We start from the raw sequence: 14,471 nt of genomic DNA, 5'->3' as shown, positions 1-14,471 counted from the left end.
ATTCTCTCTCTATTTCTCGACACCACCATAAACTCTCTTTACTCTCTCTTTATTTCTCGACAAAAGATTAGTCAAATATTTTGAAATGAAAAAACTTGCAATTTGCTTATTTTTCTTACTGTTTATGGTAGATTATTGATTGGTACGTGTTCTTCCACCTCCCCAAGGAAGTGGTGAAGCTAATTGGATGTTCTCCACCAAAGTGTCTATATTTCTCATTATTTGCATGGGTAAGCATCTTCCATGTAATTTAATTACTGAAGTTGAATGTATAGTCTGTGATTAGTCTCCATTCTTATATTTGCAGACTAAATTCACAAAATCTCTGAAGATGTAGTATGTGGTTACTCTGCATTCTTATATTTGCGTAGTAGTTTTAGTCTTGAAGTTGAATGTGTAGTCTGTAGTTACTCTGCATTCTTATATTTGCATAGTAGTTTTAGTCTTGAAGTTGAATGTGTAGTCTGTGGTTAGTCTACATTTTTATATTTGCAGACTAAATTCACAAAATCTCTAAAGTTGTAGTCTGTGGTTACTTTGTATTCTTATATTTGCGTAGTAGTTTTAGTCTGCATTCTTAAAATCAAACCTTCAAGTTCTAGAAGAGATGGAGATAAAATTGAGAAGATGACTGCTCCAAAAACTACGAATAAACCAAATCTTGTTAAAATCAGTTCAAGTTTTCATAGTTTTGCAATTTCAACTTTAGATTTTTATGTTTATGTATGTAGTAATTTTACTATGCATTTTTATATTTTCGTAGTTGTTTTTACTCTGCATTCTTAAATTTGCATAGTATTTTTTATTTGCTTTTTCATGTTTGTGTAATGTGTGGTGGTAATTTTACTCTGCATTCTTAACTTTGCATAATATTTGTACTTTACATTCTTAACTTTGCATAGTATTTTTACTCTGCATTCTTAAATTTTACTCTGCATTCTTAGATTTGCATAGTATTTGTACTCTGCATTCTTAAATTTGCACATTATTTTTTATTTGCTTTTTCATGTTTGTGTAATGTGTGGTGGTAATTTTACTCTGCATTCTTAACTTTGCATAGTATTTTTACTCTGCATTTTTAACTTTGCATAGTATTTATACTCCGCATTCTTAACTTTGCATAGTAATACAATTATGCATTTTAAATTTTGCATAGATGATCTTTGTTATTAATTGGTTTTCTGTCATTATAATAGAATGTAAACAAGAAGAAGTTGTACAAGGCATTTAGATCTTCGATATGAGGAAGAGCTTGTGGAAGCAATTGAGACAACAACAAGAGCAAAGAAGGATTGTTTGTGCTTCATTGAGATTATCTGCCACAAGGTTGCTTGAATGGGGTTCCAGGGTCTCCGCTGCTAATAGCCGCCCACCTAATCCTAAGTGAATTCCATGCCTTGGGAAATAATCGTCATCTCTGAGCTTGGTTTAGTTTTGATTAGATTAGGAACTTTGTTTGGGTAGACATATATGATGGTAAATTTGCTTGTTTATTATTGATCTACAAGTAGAACCAAGTTGTATCTATACAAGTGGTTAATATGAAGTTTTAGTTCCCTTGAATGCGTTTTTTTTGCAATGAGTAGTTTAAAATTGGAGCTCGACATAGCTGACGCATTTAATGAATCAAATCCCGGTGACCCATGTAGAAAGGTTAAAGGTTGTGCTAAATCTGGTGAAAGAATCAAGAAGCCAGATAACCTTGCCGCTTATGCCTAATTGTATAAACTTCTGCAATTTGTGTTCCTGGGTTATTTGCACCATAATTCCTAAATATAATAGTGAACTTGTGTTACTCTGCTTCATTCTAGATGCCAATTGTATAAACTTCTGTAATTTGTGTTCCTGGGTTATTTGCACCACAATTCCTAAATATAATAGTGAACTTGTGTTACTCTGCTTCATTCTAGATGCCACCGATACAAGATAAACTTTAGTGATTGTGTCTACATCTTGCATCTTCATAGAGAACAACTTTTATATTTTACATTTACATATATTCTGTCAGGTGTCGGGCAATTTTTATTACCAAAAAGTTATTATGTAAATTTAAGTTTTCATAGGTCAAGTTACTATGTAAATATAGATTTACATATATAACTAGCTAATTTGCCTGTCCTATGGGCAGGCTTACTACTATAGAGATTAGACCACATTAGTAAATACATATTTTGGGTATGTTTGTTATTAGTCTTAAAAGTTAGCGTTTACAGTGTTCAGTGTTTTTGTACATGACAGACTTGCAATTTTCCTGTTTATATATAAACTTGAAAAAAAAAATAGCAATAAAACTATTGACAAAGTCATATATACATTATAGCAGCTATTGATGCATTAGTACCAAATAATTTTTATACTATAATGAAATATATATAAAAGCATGTATCAACATGAGTACATGATGTACACTCGTTAACTTAATCAAGTAATGACACTTTTGATTATCACCTGGCGATAATCTTCTCAAATTATATAGGAGCAAAGTGTTGATGTAATGTAGCCTCTGTAAAATGCATGACATCAAAAAGAAGTAAATCGATAGCCAATATGTCCATGTATTTCCTAAAGAAGTAAAGAATTGATCATACCATCCACTCGCTATACACTTTCCATTATACAAAAAAGTTGTTTAATGGCCCAACTATTTGTTTAGTAAATCCTTTCAAGATGCTTAATATAATAGGTCACTTTAGTGCACTAATAAATGAGAATGTACTTGTCACTTCTCCTTATGCTTTAGGCAAGGGGATACGAACTGTTGAAAATAACACCTGCTCTATGGCATTAATTCATGCATGAAAGGCGACACATTATTACATAACCATGGTCTTTGTTGAAATGAGAAAAGATCGACTCTATCAAGAACATTATACATGTCTTTGAATAAAGTAACGTTCAAATTCAAATCTTCCCTAAAAAAATGTTTACTTAGTCAAGGCATAAACTTTAAAAAAAAATTAGCATCTTCAAACCATTGCAAGAATCAATAAAAGAACAACAGTGACAATCTCAGATAGATTCAATTTGGACATTGACTTAAGACAGTTCTCTACTTATTTGGCCACTAAGTAAGTGATTTGGAAACCCATACAATGTTTATGAGAAAACATCAAATTATTCATTGCATGACTTATTTTCTTACGTACATGCTTTCTAATTTTATCTAGAATTTGATGATTCAATTAGAAGTGATAGTGTACATATATACTTACTATTTTGGAAGCCTTAAGCGATGTTCCTTAGTATTACTTTCCTCTGCTATTTCTTTGTGGAATGGTTTAAGGAGAAAAAAGAATCCTTCACTACCACTAAATAATTTTCCTGTCAGCTAACCAAAAGGCAATTGGGTCATTCAGGAAATACTAACTTCCTTAGTTCCATAAAGTGTTAAGCATTTGAATGTGTTTCAAAACCACAGTATACAATATGTTTTTTTTAGTGTACATAGTAAGAAAAGATATTATCAGCAAAAGCAAAGAGTTCAGTAGCATCAATGTATGAGATCAGTTATAGTTAAAATCAAGAAAAGTCAAAAAAGAGGTATTTAACGCAATGCAATCTATTAACTCAAATCAAAATTGTTTATTCTTCTTTCAACTCTCACAAATTGTCTTTACTGCTAAACTTCTACGGTGATTAACACATGAGAATGCTCCATATCTAGTGAATGGATTCTATTGTTAAAATTTGCAATATACAGGTGAATGTCACTAAAACAGAGTATAATAATAATCATAATAAAAAACAGAAAGAATAGTGGAACAGAGGACTCGCAAAGATTTTGAACACATGCAACCGAATCTCGTAAGACCAATCTTTCCCCGACTAAAATAAAGGATGTGCCTGCTAGAGTCCGAATATCTCCGGATTTTATCTACAAACAAACAAATGTATTGATCAGTCTATTATTAAACAGCACTATTGAAGGATTAGAAGCAAAAAAAAAAAAAAAAAAAAAAAAAAAAAAAAAAAAAGTTGCAGATTCTAAATAAGAAAGAGCAATGTTTCTAGTTTCTGAAGAAGAACTCCAATCCATCATTGCAACTATCGCACGTGCAACATTACTTGCAGTACTCTTCTCCTCCTCTATAACCTTTTTTTGATGAGGTTTGCTTTTTGCAAGGCTTCTAAACAAAAATTTGTTGGTACATTTCGATTAATAGAAGTAGTGAGGCCGTGAGGGTGGGGTCCTTATCTCTTGAGATCTCTATCTCTTTTCTTATTGGTTTCTGACACTTTGAGCTTCAATTGTTTGTCACCTGATAGTCTCTAAGTCTCTATACACCATGAAAAACGCCCAAGATATTTCTTGTGTGGCTCTTCCACCTTTCATCACTTCCCACCCTTCATGTCCACACATATTATCCATAAGAGTCCACATCTGTAATAATTCAGAGAGAACATCCAAGAAATATGCAATTACATTTGATATAGCTGCTATAAAAGCAAACATCAATGGAGTGGAACCAGCTAACAGATGCTTCTAAGTGAGACGACTTCTATAGCTACAAACGAAAAAATTCTAAAAGCTACACAATATCGTAATCTTTACTATAGACTTACCTTTCTACACTTGTTTTGTCAAGAAAACGAAGATTGCTGGGATCGATTTTGAAATAGGCGACAAAGTACGTAGGAGCCCTGCTAAAAGAAAACACCTAAGTATCGAATAAGGAATTATATAGCTAGAAGCTAAAAGACTTAAAGTAGAATGCATGCCGCTGCTTGTGGTCATCTTTCGTAAAAAATGTTGGAAAGGTTATGTTGGCACAACAATTAATGATGTCCCTGGGTGTTTAGTGTTGTGATGTCCTGATCCCTCATGTCACGCTGCTGTTGGTCATGACATGATCAATTCTTTGGTTTCTAATGAAAGTAAGGAGAAGTATTCCCGTTACCTTCTTAGAACCTTTGTTGAAAGCAATCATAAAATCAAGTGGTGCCCTGCACTTGGCTATGAGAATGCAATAGATTTTGAAGTTGGAAGTGAGAGCTACAATGTTTGTGCGGAGGACGCTCATAGTGACCAAGTGGATCTTGAAGAATAGTGATGAGTCTGAAAACGTCAACTGGATATTAGCTAATCCGAAGGCTTGTCTTGAATGCAAGAGACCTATTCAGAAAAATGACGGATGCATGCTTATGACCTGCAGACCTCCTTGTCGCCACGCGTTTTGCTAGTGGTGTCTTGCTCCATGGACTAAGCATGGCTACGATGGTCCGTGTAATCGTTATAATGAGAAAGAAAAGCAAGACGGGACAGAGAAGAGAAGAAAGATGGTTAAACAATTGATAGATAGATATACTCGTTATTATGAAAGATGGGTTGTCAAGGCAAAAGGCGGTTGGAGATTTGAAGCAAATGCAAGATGTCAGATGTGAATATGGAGAAGCCGGAAAAAATCAATGTCGGACTCTATTATAGCTCAAGTTCATAACAGAGGCCTGGCTACAGATAATTGCAGGCGTGTTCTCGAGTGAACCTACTACGCCTATGGATATTACGTACCTGAGCATGAACATAAGAAGAGGGAGTTATTTGAGTTCGAGTTAGAACGTCTTCATCTATGTGCAGAGAAAGAGTTTCAATAACTTCCGTGCAAAGCTAAAATTTCACCAACACTACCGTGAAAAATCCTAACTTTAATCGATAACAAAACACTCTTCCCCTTTGAGGTTTTTCGATCTTCTTCTTCGTCGAAAATTGTATTGAGAGATTAGAGATATGTTGATATTTTGAGAGAGTTTGGAGTAGGGTGAGGTTTTGTTTCTGTTTTCGGTGGTTAATTACCCAATTACCCCGGCGTATAACTCAAATATGAGCGTATATTTGGTTTTTGTTTTCCTACACATGAGAAAGGACCAAAACGTTTTTTTTATAATTTGCTAAACACACCAATAATAAGGCTAGCTTGGTAATCAACATTGTAATTATTTTTTAAGTGGGGACTTTTTTAAAAATATTGCTGATGTGGCTCTCTGTGAGCATATTGGAAGAAACGGATATTAATATAGGTAGGATGACTATGTAAAAATGCATTTATATATATTATGTCAGATGTCAGGCTAATTTCATTTGGCACGTAAAAAGCCCACTTTCATGCCAAGCATCTCAACCACTTGAAGCCTCTTATCCCAAGCTGCAAAGTCATCTGAAGAGTTATTAAGATTGCTGGCCTTTATAGCATCAACATCGTCCAAAGTCTCAGTAATTCTCCTGCAGCCATCTTCTCACCAACCACTTCTAGAAGATTAGCGTGAAGGATGCCATGCATTTTGACATTAGCAGAGTTTATAGTACTTTTCATGAATTAAGAAGCCGCAACGTAAAATTCTTATGCAAAAACAACTTTTCATATAAAACTACTATGCAAAAATATATTTGCATAGAAAAATTAGTTTGAAAAATTAAATTTGCATACTATGCAAAAATAAATTTATATAGAAAAATTGGTATGCAAAAATATATTTGCATAGAAAAACGAGTATGCAAAATTAAATTTGCATATAAAGTACTACCTATGCAAAAATAAATTTACATAGAAAAACTGGTATGCAAAAATAAATTTGCATAGAAAAACGAGTATACAAAAATAAATTTACATAGTAGAACTCATATGTAAAAATATATCTACATAATAGAATTTATAGTGAGAATACATTTGCACATTGAAAAATTGAAGGAAGAAAGGAAAAAAAGATAGAAGAAGAGAAAAAATGGAACTATTTGTTCAAACCCACAAGTTGAGATGATATCATCAAGTCTATTCAATTAATTTGAAGAAGATTGAGACCCAATAATAATATGAAATTGAAGAAGATCTAAAACAGTTGAAGAAACTTAGTTAATAGATTAAAAATAAAATCTTTCAAACAAACCAAGCTCCTGTCTAGAAAAAAAATTGAAGGTGATTGAGAGAGAGATCGAACCAAACCTATCGAAATTGATTGCTGATAAAAATCAAAGATGATTGAGAGATAGATTGAAAGTGGAAGCTTGTTTCTTCAATGGCGAAACAAAAACATCACTGTTTTGATGTTATTCAATCGGTGTTCTTCATTTTTATTTTTTTTTCTCGTAATCTTCGGTGTTCTTCAATCTTAAATCTCTATTTTCGTATTCCCCCATATATGAAAGGGTAGAAAAGAAAACAATTTTGGTGAGGAGATTAAAATTAGACCGGGAGGTTATATATAAGAGCTCGTTCTTCTGCACGCAGATCGCTCGCGCGCAAAAGCCTCATAATACCATATAGATTCAAGATTTCTGCCGTCCTATACACCCCACCCCCTGGTATGAGTGGCTGTGATTTCACAGCGCACCATACGCCTTGCGCACAGAAGATTTAGCCTATATATAAACGGTTTGAAAAGAGTGGGGTTTAATGGGTTGGGGTGAGTTGAAGGTGGTTTAGAGTAACGGGGTCTGAATGAGGGAGGTCAGTTTCATTTCTTGATCTAAAAACAATATATTTTTTATTTTGAGAAATATTTAACTGCGAACATTTGCCCAATGCCGTCTCAACAAATAGTTCCAAGTGAGTTGGGTTAGATAACACCGAAAACATTTTGCAGCACTTAATGGCATTGCAAAAAACCCTTTTTAGCAACAATTTTTAAGGGGTGCATTGCGAAAGACCCTTTTGTTGTAGTATTCATCAATTCCTTCTTCGATAATCTCTAGTGGGACTATAGCATCGCCATATCACCAAATTGCGGAGTATAATTCTTCAAAATCATAAAAGAAGCACCAGAATTGCTTGGATTCCTAAAGAGAGAGCTCCAAGACATGGTTTGTGTAGTGCTGTTGGAAGGAGCAACAGGTTCCATGAAGGAGTCCTATCTTCAATTCAAAGACTGGGGGGGGTATCTTTAAAGGTAATCATGAACTTTTTGTGATCGAGAGAGAACATAAGTAATTTAATTTTCAATCCGAGGAAGATTTTCCATGAAGATTTATTTAAAGATCGAGTACTTTTAGACTATAGATCATAAATGCGAAGGTCCAAATGTGCTACTCCTGTCAAATTGTCATGCGACAGAAATATAAACAGGGTGGTCCTGTTTTACATTTTGCAGACTTTGCAATTAGCTAACAACTTTCATTTCATCACAATATATTTTTGTGTTTTTTTCTATTGGTATACCAAACTGTGCCAAAAATCTACTTACTGGATTGCCACTCCTGATCATGATAGCATAATCTTTGCAATAACTATATATAAGTTCTTGTCTTCTTGCCTGATTTTCCTATAGATTTGGGTATGAACAACAGTTTTTCACTACATTAATTTGTTCCAAGCAACTAGCTAGATGTTACGTCTCTATTGCCATCTAAGTATTCTCAGTGTCTCCACATCAAAATTCTATGGAGGCCGGCTCGGTATTGCTTGTGTCACCGTCTTCCTGTCTTCCTGACCCGAACGTTACCGTCACTAGGTGTTGACTATTGAAACCGTAACCTCCCACAGAAAGACAGGGGTGCACAACTGTTTGAGCAGGAGGCTCATGCGTGGTTCTTCTGTAATTGGTTGTTCAATGAAAGTCTATTGATGGATTTGGCCAACAAGTCATTATCAATTCAAGTCAACCAAAGTAGACTTGATCATTACGGAGGCTAGGACTGAGTTCAGCATCTAACATACACTTTGGAAGAGTTTGCATATTGTTCTGCTGGTTAACCCAGGCAACCAATTGATGCGCCTCCCCATTAAAATCCCTGCTAATCCATCTGAAACTAAAATAATCTAAAGAGTTAAGTAGTTGTTTAACAGACTTATGCAAAACTATCAATGGGCAGGCACATTCTGTACCATTCAATGCCTGTACAACATCTGCATTATCTCCTTCAAACACAAAACTCTTTTCTGGCAAGGCACAAGTAAGCAAGACCGCCACTTCTGTAGCAACCATCTCTGCCTCCACCGTGTCCTTTGCTGTAAAGCTCCTAACTGCAGCTCCTACGACCTTTCCTTCATCATTTACTGCCAAACATCCTGTTCCAGCACAGCCAGTTTCCCTTAAAAATGAAGCATCAAATCTTACAATGATACTTTTGTTTGGTATAATAGGCAAGAAAGCATCAGTTAAAGAGTCTGAGTTAGAGGGATTATTTGGTTTTGCTGGTCTTCTCTGAATGCTATAAAGCACTTGTGAGCCTCCATGGAGCATCTCCTAAGCAAACTCCCTCTGTTAAAGTTCTTATGTTAAAACTTTGCTTCATTTCTCATAGCCCATAAGCCATGTAGAATGAAACAACACAACATATCAGTTTGCGTAATGTGACATCACTGCTATTACTTAGTCCAAAATTTACGGGTGGTAGCTAGATTATCCGTCGAAAGTTCATAAATGTTTTCTAATGTTCATGGTCACACTAACCTAAAAAATCAAACTGTTTCAAATTGCAAGATTTTGTTTTGTAGCCAACTAACATCACCATAGTACTAAGTTTTTTCAAGGATTCCAGAGTGCATTGGAAAATGACCCACACTTGAATGATCCTGTTCTTGTCTAACCGGAACAGTTCGAAGCACTGGGAACTTGAGAAGGAGCAATGACTCCCATGCGATTGGGTGCCCATTCGTTAATGGAAACCAATATCTACTTTTAGGTGGTTGTGACCTGTGAATTGTGTGTTTGACTTATGGCTGACGATTTAACGAAAGTGCCAAAGAAATGGGGTAGGTGGGGTCGTGTATATGTACTGATGTACATGATCTATCATGTCTAATATGTCTGTGCTACGAAATATAGAAAATATGCGTTAAATTAAAGTATGGCTCATGTATGGTCGTATCGATTCTTTTTTTCGATAATACCTTATATATTCATAAAAACCACTAAACCAGTACAGGGGTAATCTTGTTTGTCAGGATACATTGAGGTAGCTGATCCATTTGTTGCAGTTGGGAGGCCCATTTTGCTAACTGATGAGCCTCACCATTAGACCTCCTGTTTATCCACTTAAACTTACAAAACTCAAAATCAGAGCTTAGCTTAACAACATAATCTCTCAAGCTCTCATACAACCATGAACAAGACTGACTATTTAAAGCCTTTATAACCTCTGAACAGTCCCCTTCTATGTACACTGCAGTCCACCCAAAAACAAGAGCAAGTCCTATAGCCACCTCAGCTGCAACCATCTCTGCTTCCTCTGCTGACCTGGCTTGGAACTTTCTTGTGCCTGCCCCTATCACTCTACCTTCCGAGTCCCAAGCTATTGTTCCAGCTGCTGCCTCTCCTGAGGTAACCTGAAAAGCAGCGTCAAACCTTATGTTAACACAATCATTAGGAATCTCAGGGAATATAGAGTCTAAATCATATTTAAACTGATCAAAAGTAAACTCAGGGGGGTTAGAGGTCTCATTCTGATTATTGATTTCTGCAAAGCCATTGTTACATTTGCAGGCCTCCAGCTCACTTCTTCTAAGAGTCCTTTCTCTGTTTGGAACCCTTTGTTCAAACTTAGCTTCATTTCTTGTTTTCCAGATGTTGTATAGCAGATAGCAAGCCTACACTCCTGCCTGAGATATCTGTTGGCTCTTGCTATTGCACCAACTAAGAAATTTTGTAATCCATTCTTTGGCATTATTACTACCTTTGTTTTCCATTCTCAGACCTAAGCCTGATGAGAACCACGTAAGTCCGGACCATTCATACCAAAAAAAGATGACTATCTGTTTCCATACTCTTGTAAAGACAAGGGACGGGGAGAAGTCCCCACCATTTTCCTAGAATCCAAATTTTTCCCCATTGGCAAAGCATACATGTACACTTTCCAAAGGAACATCCGAGATTGGGCCGGTATTCTAGCTTTCCAAATGTGCTTCACAGTATGTTTATTAAAGCTAGAACTCTGCCCTATATCATTATCCATCGATATATGTTTGTAAGTAGATTTCACTGTGAATCTCCCTAACTTCTCCCCACTCCAAACCATCTTATCCTTCCCTAGACCCAAAGGTTTGATTATAACTTCCTTAATTCTTGCAACAAGGAAAGGAGGGAAGAAAGCTGTGAGCTTGGCCTCATCCCATCCAGTCCTATCCTCATGGAATAGGTCAGCCACATGGAGATCTTCAAGTCTGGGATCCTCCATCCCTAGTTCTCTCAGAGTCTTGGGTTTTCCATTACAGATCACCCAAGGGTCATCCAGAACAGATGTGGAAGTACCACTATGGATCCCCCATACCAAACCTCCATTAATAAGGTTGAAAGTTTTATGTATGCCTTTCCAAAAGAAGGAGGCATACCCAGGTGGTTTCCACACTTCCCCAATCCAATTCTTTCCATATATACTAGCAAGGGTCTTTGTCCATATAGAATCAATATCAGTAGCAGCTTTCCAAGGAAGCTTGGCTAGCATAGCTACATTTATATCTCTCATCTTTCTAAACCCCAATCCTCCTGCAGACTTGGGTTTACATAAATTGTCCCACCTAATGGTATGGACACTTTTTAAATTTTCAACACCATGCCAAAAAAACTCTCTACAAGCTTTGTCTATTTTGTCACATGTAGACTTGGGAAGCATATAAGTAGACATAGTATGGGAAGCATATAAGTAGACATAGCATAGAGAGGAGTGACTTGTACCACAGATTGGATTAGGGTAGCCCCCTATGAGAGTACCTTAGCCTTCCAGCCTTTAATCTTATTGTGGATCTTGTCCACTAAGAAGTCAAAATCCTCTGCCTTCCTTTGAGAAAGCATAATAGGGATCCCTAAATACTTATCCTTTGGGTCAAAAAGTCTCATTTTCCAGAACTTTTTTAACTTTATTTTGTTTCTAAACTTAATGTTTCTACTAAAAAAAATGCTTGACTTATCAAAATTAATCAGTTGCCCAGAAGCAGCACAGTAGTTTTGCAGGATGTCCTTAAGGTGACCCCCATCCTCAAGATTACCTCTAGTGAACAGGATTAAGTCATCAGCATAGAGGAGGTGGGATATGGGAGGAGAAGCTCTCCTGATCTTAATCCCGGCCATGAACTTTCTCCTCATCCTCAGCTTTGGCAATCATCCTTGATAGAGCCTCAGACATAATGATAAATAAATAGGGTGATAGAGGATCCCCCTGCCTGAGGCCTCTTTCAGGGATGATCTCATTAAGAGGACTCCCATTCAAAAGGACTTGGAAGGAAACAGTAGATATACATTGCTTAATCAAATTCCTCCATCTTTGGCTAAACCCCAACCTCTCAAAGATGTTATCCACTAGAGACCATTCCACTCTATCATAGGCTTTTGCCATATCCATCTTTAAAACAACCCACCCATGATTCTTGTCTTTCATGTTTTTCATGTGATGAAAAAGCTCACAAGCCAAACCAGTATTATCCCCTATATTTCTCCCTTTTATGAAAGCCCCTTGAAAGGGAGAAACAATTTTATTTAGGTGCCTCTTTAACCTATTGGCTAAAATCTTAGAAATGACTTTGTAACAGAAATTGCAAAGATTGATAGGCCTAAAATTTGCCACAGTCTCCGGATTGTTTATCTTAGGAATAAGGGCAATATAAGTTTCATTAAAAGTGGGGTTAAGCTCTCCCTTAGTAAAAAAATCCTTCACAAAAGCAACAATACTGCTGCCCACAATGTCCCATGTGTTTTGATAGAAACACCATTGGAACCCATCAGGTCCAGGAGCCTTAAGGCTGCCCATCTTTTTAACAGTTCTCCAAATATCCTCATAAGTAGGAATGGCAGTAAGGCTCTCATTCTCCTTATTTGTGATACAGGGCTTGAACAGATTGATGATGTTATCATTTCTTTTGGGATGATCAGAGTTGAAGAGATCTCTAAAGTAGGAGTTTATATTCTCCCCTACTTCAGTTCTCCCTACACTCCATCCTCCCCCTTGCTTTTGTAGCTTCTCAATGCTATTTTTCCTTCTTCTGAAGATGGTTGAAAGGTGGAAAAACTTAGTATTCTTTCCACCCTCCTTCAACCAATGAATAGTGGATTTCTGTTTCCAAAAACTTTCCTTCTTAACCAACCACTCAAACAGCTCAGTTTTTAATCCTTTTGCTGTTTCATAATTGGATAGGGAGAAATTTTTTTTCAACACATCTTCCAACTTTTTATTTACTTTTTTAATATTAGTAAAGATGTTGCCAAACACCTTCTTATTCCAAATAGAGAGATGTTGTTTTGTTATCTTATGTTTAAGGATAACATTAATATCAGGCAAGTCATGAGAAATAGATTTCCAAGCAGTATCTATCACAGGCATGCAAGTATTATCAGTGAACCATATATTGTGGAATCTAAAAGGTTTTTCATGTTCCACTCTAATATCATCCTTAGCATTAAGATTTATCATGATAGACAGGTGATCAGAGCTAGCATTAACCACATTGTACACATGCATGTTAGGAAAGAGGATAACCCAGGCATCAGTAGCCATAGCTCTATCTAGTCTCTCTATGATGTGACTTTGAGGGGCTCTGTTATTGCTCCAAGTATACTTTAGGCCCTTAAACCCTAGGTCAATCAACCCAAGATCATTTATCAGCCCATTAAACTCCACCATACTCTTATAAAAAATACTCCTTCCCCCAATTTTTTCATTGAGAGATGTAATGGCATTGAAATCCCCAAACATACACCAAGGTCCAGGAATCAAGGCAGCTACATCCCTGAGCTCTGACCAAACTTTATGTCTATTACATGCTAAGGGTTCCCCATAAACAAAGGAAAAAAAAAACCAAGGTTCAGTGCAATAATAATTATTTAGTTTACCTGTCACCTGGTTCCTAGTTGCCCCCAAGATTTCCAGATCCACCCCTTCTTTCCAGAGAACAAAGAAGACCCCCATTCACCCACCCATACCGAACACATGCGAATGCCCACATGACTTAACCATCCTACTTATCCCTTGCATCCTTTCAAAACTAACCTTTGTTTCAGACAGACATATAATATCAGGATCAAACCTACCTATTAAGTCCTTTAGATTATGAACTGCCGTGGAGGAACTTATTCCCCGGCAATTACAGGCTTGTATCATATTTGACGAGGCAGCTGTTGTGGGACAGCTGCCGCGAACCCTGGAGGAGACACCAGACCCCCACTGCTTCCAGGCTCTTCACTACCACAAATAATACTCTTACCAACGCCACTTTCCTCATTATCTGTACTGAACTTACCTTAACATTCCCCCTTATGCTGTTTCTTATCTATATAGGATCCCTTTTTTATCACCCAGGAATCATCCACAGCTATTGGCTTTGGTTGGGGGAAACTTATCTGAGTAATAATATCCTCTGAATCGTACCCACCCCCTTCCAAGCTTCCTTGCGCAAGATCCACAGGCATATTCCCAACAGACACTTCCTCTTGCACCCCACCATTCTGAAACCACAAATTAGTACCAGCCTCTTGAGAGTTATATTCTTCCCCCCATTCTGTAAACGCATATGAGGGAATTTGATCTTCAGGGATGGAGTGACCTGAATCAGATG

General features: G+C 36.6%; 1 pseudogene; it reads left to right on the top strand.

Annotated features, from left to right (window-relative positions):
• The first annotated feature begins 4,711 nt into the window (after positions 1-4,711).
• On the top strand, positions 4,712-5,592 carry LOC147492379 (putative E3 ubiquitin-protein ligase ARI7 pseudogene; annotated as a pseudogene).
• The last annotated feature ends 8,879 nt before the right edge of the window (positions 5,593-14,471 follow it).

The sequence above is a fragment of the Coptis chinensis genome, chromosome 6, assembly GCF_015680905.1.
Source record: "Coptis chinensis isolate HL-2020 chromosome 6, ASM1568090v1, whole genome shotgun sequence".
Lineage (NCBI taxonomy): Eukaryota > Viridiplantae > Streptophyta > Magnoliopsida > Ranunculales > Ranunculaceae > Coptis > Coptis chinensis.
This window is presented reverse-complemented; position numbering and strand designations above follow the sequence as displayed.